Source organism: Physeter macrocephalus, chromosome 8 (assembly GCF_002837175.3).
Source record: "Physeter macrocephalus isolate SW-GA chromosome 8, ASM283717v5, whole genome shotgun sequence".
Lineage (NCBI taxonomy): Eukaryota > Metazoa > Chordata > Mammalia > Artiodactyla > Physeteridae > Physeter > Physeter macrocephalus.
Window position 1 is genome coordinate 4,058,277 of NC_041221.1, and position 9,927 is coordinate 4,068,203.

Below are 9,927 nucleotides of genomic sequence, written 5' to 3' on the forward strand. Positions count from 1 at the left end.
CAGACTTACAGACAGAAAACAAACTTATGGTTACCAAAAGGGAAAGCGGAGGGGGAGGGATAACAGGAGCATGGGATTAATAGATACACACCACTATACATAAAGTAGAGAAACAACAGGGATTCACTATATAGCACAGGGATCTGTATTCAATATCTGATGATAATCTTTAGTGGAAAAGAATCTGAAAAGAATATATATATATATATATATATATATATATATATATATATATATATATAAGCTGAATCACTTTGCTGTACACCTGAAACTAACACAATACTGTAAATCGACTATAGTTGAATAAAAAGAAGAAAAAAATATATATCACTTCAAACTAACGAGAATGAGGGCGCAGTACCAAGTGGGTGCAATGCAGCCCATGTCTCACCTTCTCTTTGGAAAAGGTAGAAAATGAAAATGGGGGACAGAACCCAGAACGTCCCTGGGTCCCCAGAGGTGTTTGTCTCCTGAATCCATCTCGTGACCGTGGTCCTCCATCCCGCTCTCAGAACCGAGTCCAATTTCTTTCAGCTGAAAAACTATCTTACACTGCGTATTGGTTTCCTAGAGCTGCCGTAGCAAAGTACCACGAACTGAGTGGCTTATACAACAGAAAGTTACTTTCTCACAGACCTGGAGGCTGGAAGTCTGAGATCAAGGTGTCCGCAAGGTTGGTTCCTTCTGAGGTGGTGAGGGAGCATCTGTTCCAGGCTTGGAGATGGTCATCTTCTCCCTGTGTCTTCACGTCGTCTTCCCTCTATGTCTGTCTGTCTCTAAGTCCCCCCTTTTATGAGGACACGGTCATATTGCATTAGGGCCCATTGTAATGACCCCATTTTAACTTCATTACCTCTGTAAAGACCCTGTTTCCACATACGGTCACATTCTGAGGTCCTGAGGGTTAGGAATTCCATATATCCTTTTTGACAGACACAATTCAACCCATAACACACAGTTTAAGGGACATAACAAGAAAGCACCATTTACTCTAATCCCAATTCCAGAATGATGAAATATTGGGGTTTGTGGACATTGTGAAAATACAAAACTCTGATTTCCCATCAGCTGCCAAAGAACAGCCACAATGGTGAGTTGATCTTGTTGGCGCCTGGCCAAGTATCCACAATGACCTCTATGGTAACTGCAAAATAAATCAATTTCCAACAGAGAGGGGCACCCTTTGTTTTCGTCCCCTGCTGTTCCATAGGGGCTACTCTGGTGGAACTTGACTTTCTAAGAACATGGCAGTTCTATTTTGAAAGGTCAGATCTTGAAAAGCCCTGATGGAGGAGTGGGTGGACCCCAGAGATGTGATGACCGGAGGTCACCCAGCCGGTAGTGGTAGAACGAAGGCTGTAGTCCAGGGCCCCAAAGGCCAGCAGGTACACTAGTGAGGGGACAGGGTAGAGGTAGCACCAACTTCTCCGATGGCTCCACAAAGCAGTGGGAAGGCTTGATGCCTGCCTGTGCGGGTCACCCTTCAGTTGAGCCCCCCGGAGTCTGGGGAGCTCCTTCCTGGTCGGCCTTGGCAGGATGACTCTCCTCTTTTAGGAAAGGGTCTCGGAAGTCCAGAAATGCCCAGTCTGGATCTCTAAACAAAGGCACATAGGGCAACACTGCCAATAGCCGAACAGCTGTGGAATTAAGGTACCAAGGAGAGAGGTGCGCCTGCGTCAGGTGAGAGTTGATGCTCTAATTCCAAGTTAGTAGTATAGAGAAGAGCTGAGCTCTTGGAGTGAGGCAGATCCTGGTTCGAATCCCAGCACCACCACCTACCTGTTGTGTACCTGGCGGCCACTACTCAAACTTGACTTCTTCTGGAAAATTCCTACCTCTCCCAGTCGCCATAAGGATGAGCATTGATCATGCATATTCATTCCTTGATAACAAGCCAACACAGAACTGACCTTGAAAGGGGTCCTTCTTATTCAGCTATTCTTCCTGGACAGAAATGGAGTGGTTGCATGGTGGATGCAGGGATAGGATGCTGTTTTTACACAGATTAGAATAAAACTTTATTTTCATCTTATCCAAAGTTCTTTCAGAGAATGAATAAACAGGAAGCAGCTGTCAAGAGAGCTGTGTGGAGGATATGTTTTCCTTCCCCACGGCATCAGTTTATTCCCTCCCACAGGCTATAAACTGTCAGAATATATCGACAAGAATCATCTAAGAAGCCAGCTACAGTGACTCCAGTGAGCTCCTTATCTCCATCCATTGTAAATAGCCGCTCTCCTTGGTCAAAGGAAAATCGGTGGAATGTCAATACATGTACCTATTTCTATTGAGAAGATTCTGGCAAATTAAATCATTAGCCTAGAAGAAACCCCAGTGTGTAATGAGGATTTGGCGTTCCATTTGTGAGAACATGAATCTCTTCCAAGGGGCAGGTCCCTCTGAATGCTTCTGTCGACGTTTCCCATAACTGTTACCTCTGTGAGGTCAGCAGGGTGGGTTACCATCGCTCCAATTTTGCAGGGGCAGAGATCAAGGCCGACGGGGTCAAGAGATTCCCAGGATCACATGGCAGATCCAAGACCGAGACCAGGAATAGTCCTCTTCACTGTTCCAGACCTTTCCAGACTGTTCCAGACTGTTCCAGACTGTACCAGACCATTCAACGCTATTCCATGCAGTTCTACACTGTTACACACTGTCTCAGTTGTACCTTGGGACCCAAAGCAGGGAAACTTGAATAACTGTGCCACTCACTCACTGTTTTCCAGCTGGGAAACCGATGGTCCTGGTGGCTCTGGGAAGGTGGGCTGTCCTGTAGGCCATCAGCGACCAGACTGGTCCCTGAAGATGGGGCGATCCTTGGCCTCCTGAACGACTTACAGTCTGGCCAGCAACAGCCTCCAGCCCTCTGCCCCCAGCTCTACTCCCAGAACAGAAGGGGGCCCAAGTCTGCCCCTTCCCCTTTATGGATCAACAAGCTCCCTGGTATTTCCCTACTTAAGTGTGTGCGGTTAGCCGTGGATAATAATCTGTCTTCTCTGCTGGAAGACCCAGCCCTCCCCGAATTTCCCTCACATTTTCAGGTGACCAACTGCCACAGGACTCAAGTCTGTGAGTTCCAGCTCTGCCCCTGGGATTCTAACAGGGTAATAAAAGCAAGATGCAAGAAGTGTTGTTCGTATGACCTTAATTTTGTGATGTAAACAACGGCCCCTACGAATCCCAGCATATATGGTTCAACTACATTGATACACACCGAAGCGTATTAGAGCTTAGATTATTAGATACGGGATAGATTCCATTAAGTCACGACAGACATTGGGTAACTTAGACAAAAGAGAATGGGAGCTTTGTCTACTGTCTTATCAGGATGACCGATCATCATCAAGTGAAACACTCGCGGTGCAGGGTAATCTGATGGCCCTCGTGTACAGCCTGAGATGCTAGCTCCGTCAAAACAGACACAAAACAGAATACTGAGGTCCAGCGCCAGCTTCTCTGAGGGCTCTCACTGCCCCCGCTCCCCGAGCTGCAGCTCAGTCCCATGGGTCTCTCTGCCTTCCTCTCCCCTGCCTTGTCCCTCTCCGTACACTCAGAAGCAAGGGCCGTCCAGCCCAGGGCAGGCCCTCCGTACTCTGGTTGAGTGAAGGACATCTTGAGTCGTGGTGGACAAGGCTTGGGGGATGGATGGTCTTTGCAGAGACAGGTGCTGGGTGCTGAGAGCACAGACCTCCCCTCCCACCTCCCCATCCCCTCAGGAGAGGCTGGAAGCAGGGGCAGAGACCCCCATCTTCTTCCTCTGTTCACACGTTAGCCCTACTCACAAGTCTTCTGTTCATCCCCACTCAGCAGCAGAGACCAGTTTAAAGCATCTAAACCACATTTAAATATATTAGAAGCTCAAGAACACCAGAAAGAAAAAAAGAAAATAAACAGAATAGAGTTAATGGTATGCAACTTGGGTTCCATGATATGGTTCCATCCTGGCTGCCCTGGTGGTAGAGACCATCTTTCTTCTCCTTCTAGGAGCCCCTTCCACCCACTAAGACCTCTCAACACCTAAGGGAATGGGGGAGGAGGGCTCTCCTGCGTGCCTGTCTGAGGCCACTTCTGGGTCCTAGTGTCATGCCTAAGAAGCAACTTCTCCAGAAGACTGAGAATGGCAAGGTAACCCCCTTCAGGGGGGATCCCTCCAGGGTTGTGGCCTTACCCTGTGGTTTCCACGAGACGAGCACAACAGAATATAACACAAGGAGCCCAACAGTCACCAAACAAAATACCATCAAACTCACGTCAGGCAGTGGAGGGGCTGCTGCAGGACTGGGGCACCTTCCCTTACCGAGTGCCGCTGAGAGGCAGATATGCCCCCAAGACAAAGAGGGAGACTGACCCCACAGGGGCAAGAGCCCTGAAAGGCTGCAACTGCTTTTCTCAGGGCAGCCAGGGTGGTAGGAGGTTCCTGGGGGCAGAGTTAAGAAAGGAGGAGGCTACACAAGCAGGCTTTGTGGAGCACATGGGGCGGGAGAGAGCAGAGAAGTTCCAGACAATTTCTGCAGCTGTCTGGGACATGGCAGCCCCCAGCCACCCCAGCCTTTGTTCCCTCGGCTCAGAAGGCCTCCTCTTCTCTGCTGTCCCTGCTCTATCAGAACTGCATCCTCACTTGGTCACCTATTATCTCCCTTTCTTCTTTGGCAACAGAACCTTGGTTTTATGAAGGGTCACAATGGGCTGAGACATATGATTACATTCCCCCATATCCCTTGCAGCTAAGTATAGCCACACAATTAATAAGTTCTGGTTAATAAGACCAAAGTGGAGATATTAACTCAGTCTTCAGGGAAAGCAATGTAAAGGATGTTGATATAGCTAATGTAAAGGAAGTTGGTATGCTTTTTTACCTTCTGTCATTCCTTTTTCCTACCACCTGGAATGGAGGCCTAATGGCTGGAACTCCAGCAGCCATCTGGAGAGGTGAGGTGATCTTGAGGATGGAAGCCAAATATTAAGATAGTAGAGCAAAAAGCTAGAGGGACTCACTGTAGCAGCCCTGGCATTGCCAATCCTCAGATTTCCTTTACAAGAGAGGAAAAAACTTATCTTGTTTTAGCTACTGTTATCTTGTGTTTTCCATCTTATGCAGGTGAACCTAATACTGATACACCTGGCCCATTCCACATCCTCTGCCCAAAGGGATGAGAACTCTTCTCGTTGTATGTGGTCAGGGGTGGGTCAGGCCCCTGGAAACACTTTTCCTAGTTAGGAAATGCAGACAAAAATTATGCACAAACTCTTGTGGGCTTGCAGCTGTTTCGATGATATACTGTGGTAGAAAAACTATCTCCAAATGTAGTGGCTTGAAACCACCATTTTATTATTTCTCAAGATCCTGAGGGTCAGCAATTTGTTCTCAGCCACCCAGGAGTGCTGGCAATGGCCGCACATTGATGGCACCATCCAGCCAAGGATGGAAAATGCTCCCTGGTGCAAAAGTGAACAAAAGCAGTTTGCAGCATGAAAGCAATTGCTTAAGCCTGCTAACAGCCCAGGGGGGAAGTCCGAAATGAGAAATGGGAGGCTCTCTAGTGTCCTGCCTCTCCGTGGGACTTACACGGGTCCAGCAGAGGAAAGGGGAATGTTTGGCCGCCTTCACGGCAGGCTGGAGTCGACCTACCACAGGATTTGGCATCCAGTGATAAACGGAGGCTGGCTGCAGACGGGCACTGGCTGTCTGAGGCTGTGAGGTAACCCAGGAAACTGAGAAGAGAGAGAACAGGGGTCAGTTACTATATCCACTGTGGATGTTTAGTTTCCCCAAATTCGCAAAGGTATCTATAAAAAGATGTATGGCAAGATCTCTGTTTATACAGCAAAACAGTCTGAAGGTGATAAAGGAACATGACGGCTGGGACCCGTCCATTCATTTATTCATTCATTCATTCATTTAACAAGTACTTATCCAGGACTTTATATGTCCAGGCACAGTCCTGCAAACAAAAATATCTATATTATAAAATATTTATAATATAAATTGGAACAGGAAAGAAAACGAAGCTCACAGGTAAAGGGGTGATGGTCACCGTGTGGTTACGGGGTCAGCGGGGAGAAGAAATTGGCAGAAGTGTGAACACCAGAGAGGTGACCCCAGGAGAGGAAGCTACAAGAGCAATGGAGCCGAGGCGGGGACAAGGCTGGGTGTCGCAGAAAGGTCCACAGGGCCTGGGGGGCGGGACATGGAGGAGCAGCAGGGTCAGGGGTCAAGGGGCAGGTTGACCCCACGGAATTCCAGGCCTCTCTCTCCCTGGGGCCCTCTGGCACAAGTGCAGGGCTTCAAACATGGCAGCCGGCTCCAAAAACACCAAAGCTCAAGGGCAGAATTGGGTGGAGCCTTTGAGCCCTTGGATTTCATTCTAAGTGTGTTGGGAAGCCTCCAAAAGCTTTTTTTTTTTTTTTTTAATAAATTTATTTATTTATTTATTTTTGGCTGCATTGGGTCTTCCTTGTTGCGCGTGGGCTTTCTCTAGTTGTGGCGAGTGGGGTCTACACTTCCTCGCGGTCGCGCGGGCTTCTCATTGTGGTGGCTTCTCTTGTTGCGGAGCACGGGCTCTAGGCGCGTGGGCTTCAGTAGTTGTGGCACGCAGGCTCAGTAGTTGTGGCTCGCGGGCTCTAGAGCGCAGGCTCAGTAGTCGTGGCACACGGGCTTAGTTGCTCCGCGGCACGTGGGATCTTCCCGGACCAGGGCTCGAACCCGTGTCCCCTGCATTGGCAGGCGGATTCTTAACCACTGCGCCACCAGGGAAGCCTCTCCAAAAGCTTTTGAGTGAGAAGGACTGACCTGGCCTGTTTAATTTTGTTAAGAATTGGGGGCTGGAGTGGTCTTGTCTTGCATTCATCGGAAGAAGCTTCGGTGTTAGTCATTTGTCCAGAAAAAAAGTAAAAACTGAACAGTCAGGTTGGCTTCTGACATCGTGGGGCTCAGGAGGAAGAGTGGAAAGAAGGCCCAAGGCCTGCATCCCATCCCGACCCTCTCCCCAGCCCCACTCCGTCCTGCACTGCAGGCCTGCCTCACGCACAGCCATGGAAGGAGGGCAAGCTCTGGGGGGACCCAGGCCCTTAGCCCCGGACACTCTTCTCCCCTGGGGGAGGGACACAGCCAGAGCAAGACCCAAGCGGGGCCCCTAAAGTGTGGGCATGGGGCAGGCTGCCTGAGTCTCAGCATCCAGACCATGACCTCAGGGAACTGGGAGCGTGAAGATGTGACCATCAGGCTGTAATCTGGATGATCAGTTAATTCCCCAATAGACCGCATCTCCTACTGAATACAGAGACTCCCACAGATGTGCAGCCCCGGTGTAGCCTCAACATGGGGAGGTATTTCCAACACCCATACAACATCCCAGCAGAAGGAACAGGGACCAGCATGGTAAATGGTGTGCACAGAATCCCACCCAGAGGCACTTGGTCATGGCCGAGAACCTATCTTCGGTACGATCCTCTTTCACTGATTTTAGAAGAAGCTGGGTTTTGAGGCCACATGGTTTGAGACCCACCCCAGGATGCCTCTCACCCTTGCCCCCTTCCACCTCTCTAAGGCCAGTTGCCTGACAACATAAAAGAGACAGGTAGGAATAGCCAGGAAGGTGGCTAGGTACGAGGACATCCAAGAGGGGACATTAAGGGAAAGTGGGCCCGAGCATAGGAAGAGCCCACAGAGGGGACACAGTTTGGGGTGTTGCTTGGCTCCCTTTCTTGGGACTAGAGTCGGCATCTCTTATTCGTGCAATAAACAGAGTTTTATTCACCAGGAGTCCTGTCGGGGCAGGCGCGGCATTTGGCTAGAAGACCGTTTGCAAGGGTCCGCTCAGATGAAAAGTATATCGGAAGAGGGTGAGTTCTGTTAACAGGAGGGTAGGGGGACAGGTTTGTGCTGAACGACTGTGTGTCATGATGGGGTGAGGAGTCAGAGAGGGGGACGGGAAAGAAAGAGAACAAAAATGAAAATCGGTAGTAGATGCGGGCGAGAAGTGGCCGGGGATGGGGGGATGGGGAGTCTGGGCTGCGTGCTGTTAAGGGTGACGTGTACAGTGCGAACTCAGAGGCCCGGGAACAGCTCCTGAAGCCACGCTATTGTGGTGGCCTGGAAACAGCCTACAGGGAAGGGGTGACAAAGAACAGCTGCACCCCAGAGGGCATCCCGGGGCCTCTGGGGCAGCAGCAAAAGCCCCTCTGCTCCCACTATAGTCAGAGAAAGCAGGAGCAGCCGTGGAGGAGACCAGGAAGAAGCTGGGGGGGTGGGGGGGGAGGGGAGCGGGGAGCAGCCCAGCTGGCTTGAGCCACACCCAGCACAGGAGACCACAGAAGCTTCTGTCTTGATCTAGGCTGGTACCCACAGCACTGCTTTCCTGGTCCCTCTGCTACTCTCAGCACCCCAGGATTTTAGACCTGAAGACTGGTAGCTGCCTCAATTCTTCCCTTGGATAAAGGGTACACGAATCCCACTTTTTTTTTTTTTTTTTTTTTTTTTTTTTGGCTGTGTTGGGTCGTCGTGTCTGTGCGAGGGCTTTCTCCAGTTGCGGCAAGCGGGGGCCACTCTTCATCGCGGTGCGCGGGCCTCTCACTGCTGCGGCCTCTCCCGTTGCGGAGCGCAGGCTCCGGACGCGCAGGCTCAGTAGTTGTGGCTCACGGACTTAGTTGCTCCGCGGCACGTGGGATCTTCCCAGACCGGGGCACGAACCCGTGTCCCCTGCACCGGCAGGCAGATTCCCAACCACTGCGCCACCAGGGAAGCCTCCACTTTTTTGATGAGTGGTCAAGTATCTGAAAATGCAGGCGAGTCCCTGCTTTATGAAAGCAAGTGAAAACTTGCCCTAAATGCCCCCCATCACTTTAAATGGATCCACTGTTATAAGTGGGAAGAATCAAGGGAGTTAATAATGGTGTTATTGCTCTCCTCGAGGGTCATTAACCACAATATAATACTTCCTGTCTCCTCGTTTGCACACAAGCAGCTGCCATGTGCCAGGGAAATAAAAGTCGTAATAGGGGATGAAGGAGCGTGGAATTGGCCCTGACCTCAGTCTCCACCCAATGTAGGAAGCAGTGCCAGTTGCCACAGCTACACGCATTTTCCTCCCATTGGTGGGGGGAGCTGATGGAGGCCAAGGCCACCCTGGGGAGATTCTAGAATATTCTGGCATCCCAAAGACCATTAGCCTAGACAGGGTCCCATCCTGGTGACCAAGAGCTCATCATTCCACACACTCCCTGGGAGGCTTTCTCTTGATAGAAGAACTGCTCGTCTCCAACCCTGTCCGCATGTTAACATGTATGAACATCGAGGCAAGAGGCACCGTGTGAAAGAAGCAGAAGAATTCCTCCCTGTCTTAGTGTGAGCTCCGCACCCAGTGAGACTAGGCCGGCCTCAACCTTCTCTGGGTCTCGGTTTCCTCGCCTGCAAAACAGGCAGCTGCCCTCCCAGCCTCATGGGGACACCATAAGGCTCAATGAGATGACAGATGTGAAAATGGTTAACAAAAACTAAGGGCAAGGGTGTCCCTGGGCAGGTCACATGGCCTTCCCAGCTGGCTGGAACCGGCCACGTGGCCACCGGTGCAGGACACCTGCCCGCACGCCCTCAGCTTCGGCAGCATCCCGCGCAGAGCTTGCTCTTTCACCTCCACAATGCCTTGCTGGGCAGCCTTGGGTTCTGACATTTCTGAAAATATGTTTTGGACTAATTGACAGATCAGAGGAAGGCAGTATACTGGTGTCTCAATCCTTCTACGAACTGCCTTTAAAAATAGAAGATTGCGGGGCTTCCCTGGTGGCGCAGCGGTTGAGAGGCCGCCTGCCGATGCAGGGGACGCGGGTTCGTGCCCCGGTCCGGGAGGATCCCACGTGCCGCGGAGGGGCTGGGCCCGTGCGCCGTGGCCGCTGCGCCTGCGCGTCCGGAGCCTGTGCTCCGCGGCG